The sequence below is a fragment of the Pleurodeles waltl genome, chromosome 9 (genome assembly GCF_031143425.1).
Source record: "Pleurodeles waltl isolate 20211129_DDA chromosome 9, aPleWal1.hap1.20221129, whole genome shotgun sequence".
NCBI lineage: Eukaryota > Metazoa > Chordata > Amphibia > Caudata > Salamandridae > Pleurodeles > Pleurodeles waltl.
This window is the reverse complement of record NC_090448.1, coordinates 267,216,067-267,232,477: the sequence shown is the minus strand read 5'-3', so window position 1 is coordinate 267,232,477 and position 16,411 is coordinate 267,216,067. Positions and strand designations below refer to the sequence as shown.

The 16,411-nt window shown below is 43.6% G+C and overlaps 1 protein-coding gene across 1 annotated transcript in view; it reads left to right on the top strand.

Annotated features, from left to right (window-relative positions):
• Window positions 1-16,411, top strand: part of IARS1 (isoleucyl-tRNA synthetase 1) — a 703,557-nt gene that overhangs the window by 99,114 nt on the left and 588,032 nt on the right. The window lies entirely within an intron of this gene.

Sequence of the window (16,411 nt, the reverse complement as noted above, 5' to 3'; positions counted from 1 at the left end):
GAGATGGGTTACCGGTCCTTTATCTATTTTTGGCTCAAAGGCGGGGTTTGACTGTTACGATGCGTGCTCACACAATGCAAGATCCATTTTGATTGGAGCCCCGTTCTGTGACCTGACTATTTTACCCGATGGCCACGTTCACCTTTACACTTTCGGGAATGTGGCCGCCGGGTAGGTCACCGGGCTTGGACCCCTGCCTAAAATAGTGAGTACTGATGATCACTGGGAGTTTCTCTATACTCCCGGTGATCACTAGACCAAGATGTTATTTTTTTTACACCACTACGTTGATGTGCTCCTATTGTTATATATGACCGAGTTAAAATTAGCAGCAAAATGCTTCACGTAATTTGTATGCACAGCGACGTTACATTTACCATGTTTTCCTAGAATAGAGGTTGCGACAGCATTTCGTAGTATGCCATTGCCATTTCTTGGTTCTCCTTTACATAACATCAGTTCATTACAGTCACAATTGAGATTTTTTTAGAGAGAAGGCATCGTGTCACCTTTGAGGTTAACCTGTAGGCTACACATACATTGCCCGTCCAGGTTATATAGTTCCTCTTGGATTTGACATGTTCCCTAGAAGGTTTTCATGTTTTTCAAATGGTGGTGTTTAACTGGCATCACATATCTGTGTCTGGAGGTATGCCTTCTTCTGTTTTTTTTTTTACCAGTAGTGCTATTGTACTGATGTACCGTTTTGATTCAGGTAGAAGCGACATTAGTCCTTTGGTGTGCATGTTCTCATAAAGCCCCGCCGTTAATAGAGGAGGGTAAGTAGTTTTACCTTGAGTTTGCCTTTACACCAAGAATGACAATGTCATCACCGAATGCCACAACACTTTTCGTGTGTTTGATCGATTTTATATGTGCATTAAATCTTAACACACAATTGTTGGTCTATTTATCTTTTTCTTCACAGGTCCTCACCTATCTAGGTCATTAGATGCGTAGCTTCTTAAATTAACTCAGATTGTTTTCTTACAAATTCCTTTATTTAATTTGGTATTTAGTGTAGCTTAGGACACGTTCATTTTTTGGTCCTGAAGAAACTCCATCTGATCCGTAGGGACTTCTCAGGCGTGAAACATGTTGACCTTTACTAGTGGTTGAAGGAAGCCTTTTCTTTGACTCCTCTGTGTGTTGGTAGAGTGGCGGGACATTTCAATTCCACTAACCTATTGTTTTTAACCCTGACCGAGACCCTTCATGATGAATAAAACATAGGGTTCTGAGGTTCTAGATCCAATTTTAGTTATTTTTTTCTCCATCTCCTTTTTGACTGTAGGTTTAAGTTTACTCCTACTTTCCTAACCATGGCACGCATTACAAATTAACATCTCCGGCAAAGAGCCCCCTTGTGTGGCCTGTCACATATTGCAGCACCAGTCTGACGAGGAGCTAGCCCTCTGATGAAGCATGACATCCAATGGATGTGTGAGAGCTCTTGCTTCTATTTTTAGAAGTGCCTTGTGGATCTGTGATTTTCCCTGTGGAACAGTGTACCTTTTTGATTTACCATCACTTTTTGCTTGATGTCTGTGTGCTTAGACTGTTTTCACTGCGATCCTGCTAATCATGAACCCAGTGATTGTGCTCTCTTCTAAATGCGGTTGTCTTGGTACTTCTTACACCCCACAATTGGCATACTGGTGTACTCCTGTAAGTCCCTGGTAGATGTTACTTGGGTACCCAGGGCATTGGTACACCAGGGGTCTCCCATGGGTGTATAATGCCACCCACGGGAGACCATGCAAGTTTTCTGCAGGCCTGCCCTTTGCAGCCTGTGTGAAATAGTGCATGCACCCTTTCACTTCTGATCACTACACCAGGTAAGTCAACCCTGTGGTAAGCCCTTTCAGCCCAAACGGCAGGGTGCAGATCCCTGTGTGTATGGGCACCCCAGCATGAACAGAGATCCCCCTATGAACTCCAGTTCCAATTCCTTGGACTTCGTAAATGTGGGGAAGCCATTTTAGCTATGTACTGGCCACTACCAGTGGTTCAGCTACATAATGGTAACTCAGAACCTGGGCATATTTGGTATCAAGCATGTCAGAATTATAGCCCCATATATTGATTCCAGTATTGGTGGCATGATTCCAGGCACTTTTGGGGTTCCTTAAAGGATCCCCCAGTTCTGCTCCAACCAGTCTTCCAGGATCTGTGGGTAGCCCGTGCTGGTGCAGTCCCCCAACACAATTCTTCCCTTCTGCTGCTTTACCAGCTTGAGCAGGGGACAGCAGAAGAAAGGATTTCCTATAGGAGAAGGGTGCAACCTCCTCTTAAGTGTTACTAGACTGGGGAGGGGTAGCCTCCCCACACCACCGGGCTGCTCTGAAGGGCACATTTGGTGCCCTCCATGCATAATCTGATTTGCACCAGTCCAGGGACCACTGGTCCCTTCTCTGGCGCGAAACACAAAATAAAGGGGAATGTCCACTCCCCGGTCCAACTCAACCCCCTAGGGTGTTGCTCTGAGCTCCTCCAGGTGGCCACTTAGTTCTTGGAACCAAGATGGGCAGAGGCCTTCTGGGAGCATCTGACTTGGTAGGCCATCTAGCTGACGTCAGAGACCCCTCCTGATAGGTGGTAACTCCAGAGAGTGACCAACCCCCCCTTTTAGGTTATTTAGGGACTCCCTTGAGAGTGCGTCCCCAGATTTGTTGTGCAAGACTCTACCAGGAGCTCTCTGCAAAGACATCTTATGCTCCTGGCCTCCAGAACCACTGTTGGGATACACAGAAACCAGACAAGAGTGCACTGCCAAGAAGATTTCTCCTTGCAACATTGTTTCTGCAGCTCCTGTCAGCATTCTACAGCATTTCTACTGCTGTGCATTCTCTGGAGTCTGCAAAACTTCAGCTGCACCAAGAAGCAACAAGGAATCTCCCTTGGAGTGAAGGAGTCACTTCCCTGCATCTGCAGGCACCTAAGGCAACGACATCCGGCCGGTGGGATCTTCTGTCCTTCAGAGCACCGAACATTCTCCAATGCAGGTGGCGTTTCTAAGGGTCCCCCTGCATCCTCTCTGCCTTCTATCCAACATAGGAGACGGTAAACCTGTGCCCTTGCCTCATCCAAAACTACTAATAAGCCTGCAAAAGCTGTTTGTTTTTGTGTGTCCGATTGTGTGCCAGTCTTTGTCTCGCACATGAGGACACACATAACAATCCTAGCAAGGTTGTGCCTGATTCTGTCATGTGGTTGGGACAGATGTTGTAGGAAAGTGCCCTTTTTGGACATGGTCATCCTCAACTTTTGGTCACTGGTACTGAGGTTTTTTGACTGAGGTGCCCTGGGTTCCTGCTAAACAGTTCCCATGCACCAGTGCGCTTTGCCTAAAACAAGGTAAATTGTGTACAGTTGACACTCATGTACTTCTGGAAGTCCCTAGTAAATGGTACTCCTGTTACATATAGCCGGAGTACTAGGGAGGGGGCCCTAAAGGCTGCAGGATGTATTTTTCCACCCTCGCGGACCCCCCCCCTAAAAATTGCACACAGCCTGCCATCGCAGATTGCATGTCATGGTGCAAGCTATGAGAGAAAACGGGACATGGCACACAAATTGTGTGCTTTGCTCCACTCACTGCATCTAAGTGATTGTAAGCCACCTCTATAGCAGGCCTTAGAACCCTAGAGCAAGGTGCATTATACTTGAACGGTGGACATATCTGCACAAGCAGATATGTCCCTGTAATGTCTGTGTCAATTACTAAATGTTGCAAGTGAACAGGGAAGCAATATTAAGTTATGTACGGGAGACTCGTCATTATGAGTTACCCAGCTACATAATGGCCTCACTGTGTGTGAATCTTTATTGTTTAGTTAATGAAAACCATAACAATCAATGCATTGTATACAATATATAAAATTCTATAAAAGAAAGGACAAACAAAAGGAGAAAATTCTTTAAAATCTTTGAAATAAATACACTTGCATTTCTAGAGCAGTCGAGGGGCGGGGTGACCATTAAACTAACTTTGCAGACACTTGATGCCCGTGGTGCGGTTGATGTTACATGCTAACTCAATGTGTACAGTCTGAGAACCTGCTGTTGAGCCTACGGGCTTTTCCTTTTGCCTTTTTAACTGAGTCATCTTAAAATGTGTCCTTCCACATGCTATAACGTTGTCAAAACTTTAATACGCGACTAATAAAATAAATGAACACTAAGGTGTGTCCTAAATAGTAAGTTTACGCTTGCGGTGTGGACAGTCAAAAAGTTGATGAATCTGCAAATTGACTGCGGATCGTGTGGGTCAAACATTGACATCACTGCTGGCCGACAGGAACGAGTCCCATTCCTCTTGAAGACTGGTTTTAACAGTTGTCGTCATGCTTTCTTTAAGGCCGGGCAAATACAAATCAGAGTCTTCCTTGGGACCTTTACATAACCTACAGGAAGATTCTCCTCCATTCTTCCAAGATGGTTGGTCCGCTCTGGATGGTAGAGCGCCTAGACGAAGAGCCAGCAATATGTAGTGCGAAAGTTGAAATCAAATATTGTGATGGCGCCAAGGTGGTATAAGTGTGCATAAGAAGCCAGGCGTGCAAGCGTTGTGCAAATTTCGATTTATCAGCTAGAAAGGACTGCAATCCCATTTCCTTTTTTAACGCTCAACACAACAGTGGATATGAGATGTTGGAGTCCCACAGATGCATCTTTTCTGTCTCTTGCAGAGAATTATACAGATGCCTTTTTATATACTGATTTTGGATTGTTGCTCACTGAATACCATAAAGCCATGACTAGGGGGCTGGTCATATTTTTTCTTATTTTGTACCAGGACTTTATTGTATGCGCTTTCCTGCTCAACTGCTGTTGTATTAGGCCAAATTCTAGTCTGACCTGTGCTGGAGAGGTGGAGCCAGGAAGTTTAAAGACCTGCTTATAGATTTTTATTTGTTGTTGGTCCAGTAGCGGGGCGTCTTTCCCGTATAAAGCCTTGCTTCCGTATGTAGTGGCTGGAAGGAATTTGGCCGACATAACAGACAGTAACGGCTTATACAATGGGCCATTTAATCTTTTTGCTAGGGTACAGAAAGCAAACGTTAAGGCTTTGCACTTCTGTGCAATGTTGCGCTTCTGCGGTGCGAGATTGGCCTTTTTATCGATATGATGCCAAGGTATTTATAGCAGCGAGTTGTTTCAAGGGTAATGCCATTCAACTTTATATTGTTGGCTAGATTCAGAGGACATCCCATGGACATGGTTTTGGTCTTTGAGGTGTTAACTTCTGATTTGTTTATCTTTGCGTATTCACCTAAAGTAGTGACCAGCCGCTGCAGCCCTATTTTCGTGTGGCTTAGCAGAACAATATCGTCAGCGTATGAAAGGTGTGATGGGAGTCAAACTTCCCATCCTTGGAGAGTGCGAGTTGGTTGCATCCAGCTTCAAGGAGAGATCTGCTGTGAAAAGGTTGAAGAGGTGCGGGGCCAGAACACAACCCTGTTTTAGTCCTATATTTGTCAGAATCCTCCTAGAAATTTGTGAGCCATCTGCTACCTTGACCTGCACCCAAGTTTTATCGTATAGCATTTCTATGCATCTAAGTGTTCGCTCTTGCAGGCCCCACCTTCGCAATTTGCTCCAAAGAAGTGCTCTATCGACTCGGTCAAAAGCACTTTTGAAGTCCACAAAACATAAATATAGTTTTTTCTTTAAGCATTTTGCTCGGTTGGCAATGTCTCCTAGTGTAAGGATGTTAATCACTCTACCATATCCCTTCCTAAAACCAGTTTGATTCAAAGGAACCAGGTTATTTGAGTTTGACCAATTGAGCAGGTCGGCCAGGACTAAGGTGGCGAAGTATTTGGCCTTGCTGCCATTAACGCTATCAATCTGTAACTGGCTGGGTTTGCTCTACAGCCCCCTTTGAATATTGGGTTAATGATGGAACTTTCTGGAATGATTGTGTTACACTCAACTTCAGTATACAGGATTGACAGTGTTGTTGACCAATATTCAGGGTCAGCCTTAAAGATAGCTTGTGGAAGACCATTAGGACCAGGGGCCCTGTCCCTGCGACCCTTCCTGATGGCTAGGGTGACGTTCTTGGCGCTAAACCCTGTCCCGCTCTGACTGACGTCTGTGAGTTTTATTCACTCCTTCGGTGACTGATTTACTTCAGATGAGGGTGGTTTAAAGAAAATGTTGGCAAGGTATTCCACCCATTTTCCTTCTGGGACTGATGTGAAGTTTATTGTTCTTACCTGCCGGCCGATTCCATTCACTGTTGTGCAAAAGGCCCTTGAATTAGCCTTCCTTGAATTATGAAGTAATTTGAGCCAGAAGTCGTCCTCCTTTTTGGTTTGCATTTGCCATATCTGATTCTTGTAATTTTTCCGTAGGGTTTTTATTTGGGCGCATTGGGTTGCTGTGGGAGAGCTATCTTTTATTAGTCTAAGGTTGCGCCTCAGTTCCTTCCTTAGTTCTAAAATTTTTACTGGTAGGTTTGAAGACCTTGCCTGATTATTGTGTGGCAATTGACGCTTGGCGAGGCCAAGAGAGGGTACTGACTGAAGAAAAGTGGCCCACGCTTTCACTGCTTCATTTGGCAATATGTCTGGACCTACCATCAAAGATTTTATGTTTTTACACAGCCTTGGTAATGAAGACTCTGACCAGATCAGGTGGTTTAGGTTGATACATGTTATTGTTCCTAGTTCCTTTATAGCTGGAAGAAGGCACAGACCATTCCAAACAAGTTCTGTGTTCTGAAATGATTGGTCACTATGGAGAGTAGGTTTCATTTTAAATTTGCTAACATGAGCAACATTATCAGTGCTAGAAGATGCTCCTCAATTGCCTTGCCCCATAATACCTTGCACATTAGGACCTGCCCCCCAAACCATTCTGGCATCTGTTTTAAATATGTGGGGCTGAGGGTAGTAGGCCAATTGTCTTTCGAAAACTCAGCTGGTTTAATATCAGAATTTTCAGGGTTGGATAATAATGACTGACAGTCGGTAGACTTTGATAATATTTTGAATTTTTCACTTCAATCGAGGGTAGTCCTTGAGAGTTCCCCTGCCTGCAAAGCAGCACAGGTTTCGGTTCCAGTAGCTTCCATAAGCAGTGCTACTTTGGTTGGTGACAAATTTACTGGCTCCAGCACCTCAAGTGGTTTTCAATCTCAGTACCCTTCAGTGATTGCATCTTTCAATGATAGACTGCTGGGTTCTCAGATCACAGCTAAGATGTGTCCAGTTAGTGCACTATGTGATGGTAGAGAAGAAACATTGCCTACTGTTCTGCGTAATGAAATTCAAGATCCAGAGGCTAATTCTCAGGCACCCACCAGGTACACTGACACCCATCCACCACCGCAGACATCAGTTGTTTCTTGAAACATGGCTGGCCTTAGGTTCTAATTTGACTCAACCTTGCTGCTGAAAATGTATTGATAGCTGCGATATATGCCTGTTCCAAAAAACTTGGAGTATCAAATCGGTATTTAAATTGGGCTACTTAAACGATTACATTTCAGTTTGGGAGGCCCGCGGGTGGTTTAACAACTTGGGTGAAGTTCTCTCTAAATTGTAAAATTCAGCAATTAGCAATTGATAGCCTTGATAAAGGTGACCTTGCTGCAAAGAATATACAATCCCTAGACTTTCTGGAGTGTGCCAGTTGTTCTCTGACGTGACACTTGCTGGAGATTTTAACACTACTTTTGTGCCCCTTGATAATGAAGGCATTAAACTTATGTTGGAGGAGGATGAAATATGGGTTATTCCCCAGCTGGAGATTGCTCCAGTCAAAAGATGATGACAGGCTGCTCTTCACAATGAAAAGCTCTTTCCATCGAATTATGCGTTAAGGCCGCTAATGGCCGGACAAAATCAGATCTTAAGGGGGCGTACACTTTTAATAATCAGCTTTCTAGGAGTCGAGTTGATTATATTTTGGTGACTTGAGATTATGGCCTCTAGTAGTTGATATGGTTATTTGTGAAAGAGTCGATGGTGACCATAATCCATTATGTCTTACAATGTCCACCCTTTTTGACGAGCAAATTGCTGATTCTTCTCCTCTCATCAGTACAAGAATAGCTGGTTCTTCTCCTCACAGTAGTACCAGAGATATTGAGCACACGTCTGACAGACATCTTCTTAAATGGCATCAAGTCATTGCGAATCCAGGAATTCTGTCTAACATTAGAAATGATGTAGAAGTTATATTAACTAAGTTTTTGAATAGTTATAACAAGGATGCCCATGTAGCAGCCATAAATGAGCTTCATAAAAAGTTATTTGAGTATGTAGCAGCCTACTTTATAATTCCATCTACAACCAGCAAGACGTTCTCACATAAAAGTGACATTTGGTTTAACAGGGAGTGCAGGCAGCTCGGGCCTTCTCTGGCTAAGGCTATAAAGACGAAAAATACTGCCCAGATCTCTGCAATCAGTAGGCCTATACATTTAGCATGTAAAAGCTAAGAAGGATTGGGATGCCTAAAAGTGGCAGGATTTAGCAGATGCTTTTCTATCCAGTGATCACTCGCGCTTTTGGCAGTTGGTTGCCAAGGGTGATGATGTTCCAGGTCCTGAGCCTTCTAACCATGCTTCTTCAGATTGGTTTACTCATTTTTTTGCACTCTACCAAGATGATCTGTCTACTTTTTGTGAGGGAGCTATGTTGGACAGTGGGCATTCGATTTTTCCCTCTCAGCTGTTCACCTTAGCTGATGTCACTGTTTCCCTGACTAGCTGTTTGAGAGGCAGGGCTCCAGCCCTCCCTCCTGTCTACCAGTAGATGTCTTCATACCTGATGTAGACGTTTGGGCTATATATATATATATATATATATGTTCGGTAGCATGTGTAGTTGCAGATACACATGCTGTGCATTATCCTGCCATCTAGTGTTGGGCTTGGAGTCTTACAAGTTGTTTTTCTTCGAAGAAGTCTTTGCGAGTCACGAGACCGAGTGACTCCTCCCTTTCGGCTCCATTGCGCATGGGCGTCGACTCCATCTTAGATTGTTTTCTTTCCGCCATCGGGTTCGGACGTGTTCCTCTTCGCTCCGTATTTCGAATTGGGAAAGTTAGCAAAATTATCAAAAATTCGACAGTATCGTTATCGTTCGGTACCGGGTTCGTGTTAGTGTATCGGCACCGACATCAAGAGCGCTCCGGCGGCCCTTCGGGGCTTCCGTTCTTCACTGAGGCCTGGTCGGCCCAGACTAATGGACCGGACCCCCTTCCGCTTCTGTCCTAAGTGTCATTCGAAGTATCCTTATACAGACCAGCACCAGGTCTGTAATCTGTATTTATCACCTGAACACGGAGGATACTTGCAAGACTTGTCGAGCGTTTCGATCGAAAAAGACCTTGAGAGATCAACGCGCAAGAAGACTACAAATGGCATTGACACCGAAAGAGCACCTCGACGTCTGAGAGGAGGAAAGCATTTCCATCCAGGGGACGGACTCGAATGAATCCGAAAGTGAACGACCCTCAACGGTGCAGCGAACACTGAGTAAACCTGCCCCGTCCAAAACTCACACAAAGAGATTTAAGGCCATGGGGACGCCACCGCCAGCAGGCCATGGCTTAACCCACCGAAAAGAAGGTGACAAACATCGACACCAAAAAAGGCCAGAGAATTGCTGAAGACTTCTGACTCCGGTCGAGATTCCGGCACCGAGCGATCTCGACACCGAGAGTTCTATTCACCAAAGTAAGGAAAATATCTTCAGAACCGAAAAAGACAATACCTGAAACCTCGGTACCGAAAAAAGCAGCTTCGGAGCCGAGAAGAAGCTCTTATACAGAAGAGCAAGGACTTTCCAGCCAATTAAAGGAAAGACATAGATTTGAGCAGGAGTTAGGTATGGAAGAACCGGACCATACGCAAAGGAGATTAAATATCCAGAAAGAGACTGGAAAAATACAAACTTTACCTCCACTCAAATCTAAAAGGAAACTTGCATTTCAAGAGACAGAAATGCAACCTAAAGCAAAGGTGGTTAGAGACAAATCCCCACCACCAAGGTTATCACCACAACCGTCCCCACCTCACTCTCCACAACTGTCACCAGTGGGAATACTTACAATGCAGTCACCCACACATACTGGGATGACACAGGATGATGCTGATGCATGGGACTTATATGATGCACCAGTATTGGATAACAGTCCGGATTGTTATCCAACAAAGCCGTCACCACCAGAAGACAGTACTGCATATACGCAGGTACTATCCAGGGCAGCTACGTTCCACAACGTAGCAATGCACACAGAGCCAGTGGAGGATGATTTCCTGTTTAACACTTTAGCATCCACCCACGCTTCCTATCAGAGTCTGCCAATGCTCCTGGGCATGCTCAAGCACGCAAAACAGGTCTTCCAGGAGCCTGTAAAGGGAAGGGCTATCACGCCTAGAGTTGAGAAGAAGTACAAACCTCCCCCAAAAGATCCTGTGTTCATAACACAACAACTTACACCGGACTCAGTGGTTGTAGGGGCGGCAAGAAAGAGAGCAAACTCTCAATCGTCAGGAGACGCTCCACCGCCTGACAAAGAAAGCAGAAAGTTTGACGCAGTCGGAAAACGAGTGGCAGCACAAGCAGCCAATCAATGGCGGATTGCAAATTCGCAAGCCCTACTTGCTCGCTACGACAGGTCACACTGGGACGAGATGCAACACATCATACAGCACTTGCCCAAGGAACACCAGAAACGTGCCCAACAGGTAGTGGAAGAAGGACAGGCCATATCTAGCAACCAGATAAAGTCTGCACTAGACTTGGCAGACACGGCAGCACGAACAGTCAACACGGCTGTAACCATTCGCAGGCACACATGGTTGAGAAGTTCTGGATTCAAGCCAGAGATTCAACAAGCGGTATTGAACATGCCGTTTAATCAAGAACAGTTGTTTGGGCCGAAAGTTGACATAGCAATTGAGAAGCTAAAAAAAAACACGGACACGGCCAAAGCCATGGGCGCGCTCTATTCCCCACAAGTCAGAGGCACCTTTAGGAAACCACAATTCAGAGAAGGTTTTCGGCAACAAACCTCAGAGCCTTCCACCTCTCAAACCAGACCCACCTATCAGGCACAATACCAAAGGGGAGGGTTTTGTGCTTCCTATAGAGGACAATTCCCAAGGGGAAAGTTCCAAGCCACCAAGCCAGACCAAACAGTGACTTCAATGTCACAAAACCCCAACACTTGTCACCAGTGGGGGGGAGGTTAACCACATATTATCAAAACTGTACACATATTACCACAGACGCATGGGTCCTATCAATTATCCAACATGGTTATTGCATAGAATTCACAAAATTCCCGCCAGATGTGCCACCAAGAACGCACAATCTGTCCCAACAACACTTAGACCTATTACAAATAGAGGTCCAAGCACTACTACAAAAACAAGCAATAGAGCTCGTACCCAATCATCAGAAAGGAACAGGCGTCTACTCACTATTTCCTGATTCCAAAAAAGGACAAAACGTTAAGCCCTATCTTAGATGTCAGAACACTGAATCTCTTCATCAAATCAGACCACTTCCACATGGTAACACTTCAAGACGTGGTTCCCTTATTAAAAAAGGAGGTATACATGACAAAATTGGATCTCAAGGATGCGTATTTCCACATACCCATCCATCCTTCTCAAAGAAAATACTTAAGGTTTGTAATGCACGGCGTACACTATCAATTCAAAGTGCTACCGTTGGGAATAACAACAGCACCAAGGGTATTCTCAAAATGCCTAGCAGTAGTAGCCGCTCACATAAGGAGACAGCACATGCACGTATTCCCATATTTAGACGACTGGCTAATAAAAACCAACACTCAACAACAGTGTCTTCTTCACACGCAATACGTCATAGAAACTCTACACAAACTGGGGTTCTCTATAAATTACCAGAAATCACATCTGCAACCATCCCAAATACAACAATATTTGGGAGCAACACACAAAGGGCAATTGCCACTCCAAGTCCACAAAGGGTCCAAACGTTCCAAAATGTAAGATCAAGCCTACAGTCAAACCAACACTACCCAGTAAGGCTTGTAATGAAACTTCTAGGCATGATGTCTTCACATGCGGCCCTTACAACAGTGCCTAGCAAAACAATGGACACAAGCACAGGGTCAACTTCAAGATCTAGTGTTGATAGACCGCCAAACACACTCCTCGCTTCAATGGTGGAACCCTATAAATTTAAACAAAGGGCGGCCATTCCAAGACCCAGTGCCTCAAGCTGTTTTCACAACAGATGCTTCCGTGATGGGGTGGGGAGCACACCTCAACAAGCACAGCATACAGGGTCAATGGGACAATCAACAAAAACTTCACATAAATCATTTGGAACTGCTAGTGTTTTTTTTTAGCATTAAAAGCATTTCAACCACTGGTAGCCCACAAACACATCCTTGTCAAAACTGACAACATTGTATTATCTCAACAAACAAGGGAGGACACACTTGTCACAACTGTGTCTCTTAGCACAAAAGATTTGGCATTGGGCAATTCACAATCACATTCGCCTGATAGCACAATACATACCAGGCATTCAGAATCAGTTAGCCGACAATCTCAGTCGAGATCACCAGCAAACTCAAGAATGGGAAATTCATCCCCAGATTCTACAGGATCACTTCCTCTGCTGGGGAACACCAAACATAAACCTATTCGCAACAAAAGAAAACGCAAAATGCCAAAACTTCGCATCCAGGTAGCCACACCCTCAATCCAAGGGCAATGCACTATGGATCAGTTGGTCAGGGATATTTGCTTATGCTTTCCCCCCCTCCCACTCATTCCTTATCTGGTCAACAAACTAAGTCAAAACATACTCAAACTAATACTCATAGCACCAACCTGGGCTCGCCAACCGTGGTACACAACACTGTTGGACTTATCAGTAGTACCCGACATCAAATAACCAAACATACCAGATCTGTTAACACAACACAAACAACAGATCAGACACCCGAATCCAGTATCTCTCAGTCTAGCAATTTGGCTCCTGAAGTCTTAGAATTCGGACATTTAAATCTTACACAAGAGTGTATGAGGTCATTAAACAAGCGAGAAAACCTACAACAAGACATTGTTACGCAAACAAATGGAAAAGATTTGTTTGCTACTGCCACACTAATCAAATTCAACCACTACATGCCCCCACAAAGGACATTGTAAGCTACTTATTACACTTACAAAAGTCTAATCTAGCATTCTCTTCCATTAAAATCCATCTCACTGCAATATCTGCAGATTACACATACAACATCACTTTTTAGAATCCCAGTCATTAAAGCATTTATGTAGGGACTAAAAAGAATCATACCCCAAGGACACCACCAGTACCTTTGTGGAACCTTAATATTGTATTAACACGACTCATGGGCCCACCATTCGAACCCATGCATTCTTGTGAAATGCAATATCTGACTTGGAAAGTAGCCTTTCTAATAGCTATCACATCACTTAGAAGAGTAAGTGAAATACAAGCATTTACTATTCAAGAACCCTTTATACAAATACATAAACATAAAGTGGTTCTCCGTACAAATCCAAAATTCTTACCAAAGGTTATATCACCATTCCACCTTAACCAAACTGTGGAACTCTTCCAGTCTTCTTTCCGCAACCAGACTCAGTAGCCGAAAGAGCCTTGCATACATTAGACTTAAAAAGAGCACTAATGTATTATATTGACAGAACGAAACAATTTTGTAAAACAAAACAATTGTTTGTAGCTTTTCAAAAACCTCATGCAGGTAATCCTATATCCAAACAAGGCATCGCCAGATGAATAGTTGAATGTATTCAAACTTGCTATATTAAAGAAAAAAAAGAGAATTACCTATTACACCAAGAGCACATTCCACTAGAAAGAAAGGCGCCACAATGGCTTTTCTTGGGAATATACCTATGACAGAAATCTGTAAGGCAGCCACCTGGTCTACGCCTCATACATTTACTAAGCATTACTGTGTGGATGTGTTAGCAACGCAACAAGCCACAGTAGGACGGGCTGTATTAAGAACATTATTTCAGACAACTTCAACTCCTACAGGCTAAACCACTGCTTTTTAGGGAGATTACTGCTTGGTAGTCTATGCACAGCATGTGTATCTGCAGCTACACATGCCACCGAACGGAAAATGTCACTTACCCAGTGTACATATGTTCCGTGGAATGAGACTCTGCAGATTCACATGCGCCCTCCCACCTCCCCGGTAGCCTGTAGCCGTTTTTAGTTGAATGAAAATTGTAAATATGTAAATAAATATTCTTTTAATACACATTAGGTACATACATAACTACTCCATTGCATGGGCACCTCTAGTATACTCACAACTAACTCCTACCTCACCCTCTGCAGGGAAAACAATCTAAGATGGAGTCGACGCCCATGCGCAATGGAGCCGAAAGGGAGGAGTCACTCAGTCTCATGACTCGAAAAGACTTCTTCGAAGAAAAACAATTTGTAACACTCCGAGCCCAACACTAGATGGCAGGATAATGCACAGCATGTGAATCTGCAGCGTCTCATGCCACGAACAGATGTACATTGGGTAAGTGACATTTTCCATATATATATATATATATATATATATATATATATATATATATATATATATATATATATATATATATATATATATATATATATATATAATACTAACACTTGTGAATGCTATTGTCATGGGAGCTCCCATTCCAGATTCGTGGCAGAGTGCCGAGGTAATACCGGTCTACAAAAAGGATAACAAGTGCCTCCCACTCAATTATAAACACATTAGCCTCCTTGACTACATACATATTTTTTTTGCTGCATAGTGCTAGTAAAAATCCAGCATTGGATTACAGAGAAAGACATTTTGACTTTGCTGCGTGCTGGGTTGCGAGCAGAAACTTCTACCATCAACCAGGTTCTTCGATGTGTTATAATTTATTATAAGATTGTACGGATCGGCAGGGGCAACATACATGTTGCCTTTGTCAATCTAAAAACTGCTTTGGATTTGGGTCCTGGTCTGAAGCTGTGGCAGGTCTTAAGGCGATTGGTATGCCTCATGATGATCTATCTTTACTGATTCAATTACATGATAAGAATTTTCACCCAGGTGCGATGTGGGGAACTCTGGGTCAATTGATGAACAGGATTCCGGTATTGAAAGAGGTTCACCAAGGTTGTGTCTTGTGTCTCCTCCCCCCCCCCCCCCCCTGTTTTATTTGTACATAAAAGATATAGTGCATTTCCTCTCTGAGATGTCAGCTGATGCTCCCACACAGCTAATGCTAACACTCTTATAATTTTATTTGCTGATGATAACTTGCTGATCTAAAATAAAACCCAGAAAGGCCTGCAAAAACTTCTAAACAGATTTGGCGCTTTTTGTCTGGAGTGTAGTTTAGAGATAAACATAACCAAAACAAAATTCATAGCATTTAACCATCACAAAAAATTCGAAGTGAGTTCAGCATTAAGGGGTAAGAAATTTTAAGGGATTGAATACTTAGGCATCACACTCTTGTCTTCTTTTACAAAGCCTATTGCACCTGCTCTCCAAATCGACGAGGCTAAGCCCTAGGAGCTGCCCTTTATTATGCCGAGTTATGGGGCTTAGAATAAATTCCTAAGATCATTAGCTTGACTCCCACCAAGTACTCCACTGTATCCTTTATCATTGCACATGGGTTTAAAAAAGATAACCTACAGAGCAACCCTGCGTCCACTGTTATTTTGGAGAAGAAATTGGGCTACTCCTGAGTTGGTGCATTGTGCAGCAGCCCTTGACGACATCATCAAGGCTGATCAATTTAATGAAATCCCCTGTTTGTCTTCAATTAAAAAGCTCTTAATTTTGTTGGGCTTAAATGATCTCTGTATATATCCATCCACAGCCCAAATTCCTCATAAGAAAGTATTGAAGAAACAATACTGAGTATATGCTCTACAAATGGGATGAACAAAAAGTCGCTGTTGCCACCCTGACTGGGGAATTTGTAGATTTCAAGTCCTACCCATGGCTTACAGCGCTACTGGGGCCTGATCACTGTTCCGCTAGACAGGAAGTTAAACCATCAATTTAGAATGGGGTTACTCCCCTTGAAGTCATTCACAGCAGAATGGGTGGGTTCAGCCTCCATATCCTGCCCTTTTTGTAATGGCCAGAACGAGACTGTCATACATGTTTTATTTGTGTGTTCTGCATGTGTACAGTTTCAAGCTACATGGCTAGTACCCATTTGTAGACAATTGGGACCTCCAGTTATCATGCTGCCATGCAGATTCTAAGAGCTGATTCTTGTCCTTTGCAATTGCAAAGTATTTGGGATTAATGGGGGCAAGAATTAGAAAAGTCATGCAAGATTTGGGTTCGTATAGGTGGTCATTTCGGCTTTTAGAGATGCCTTTTCTTT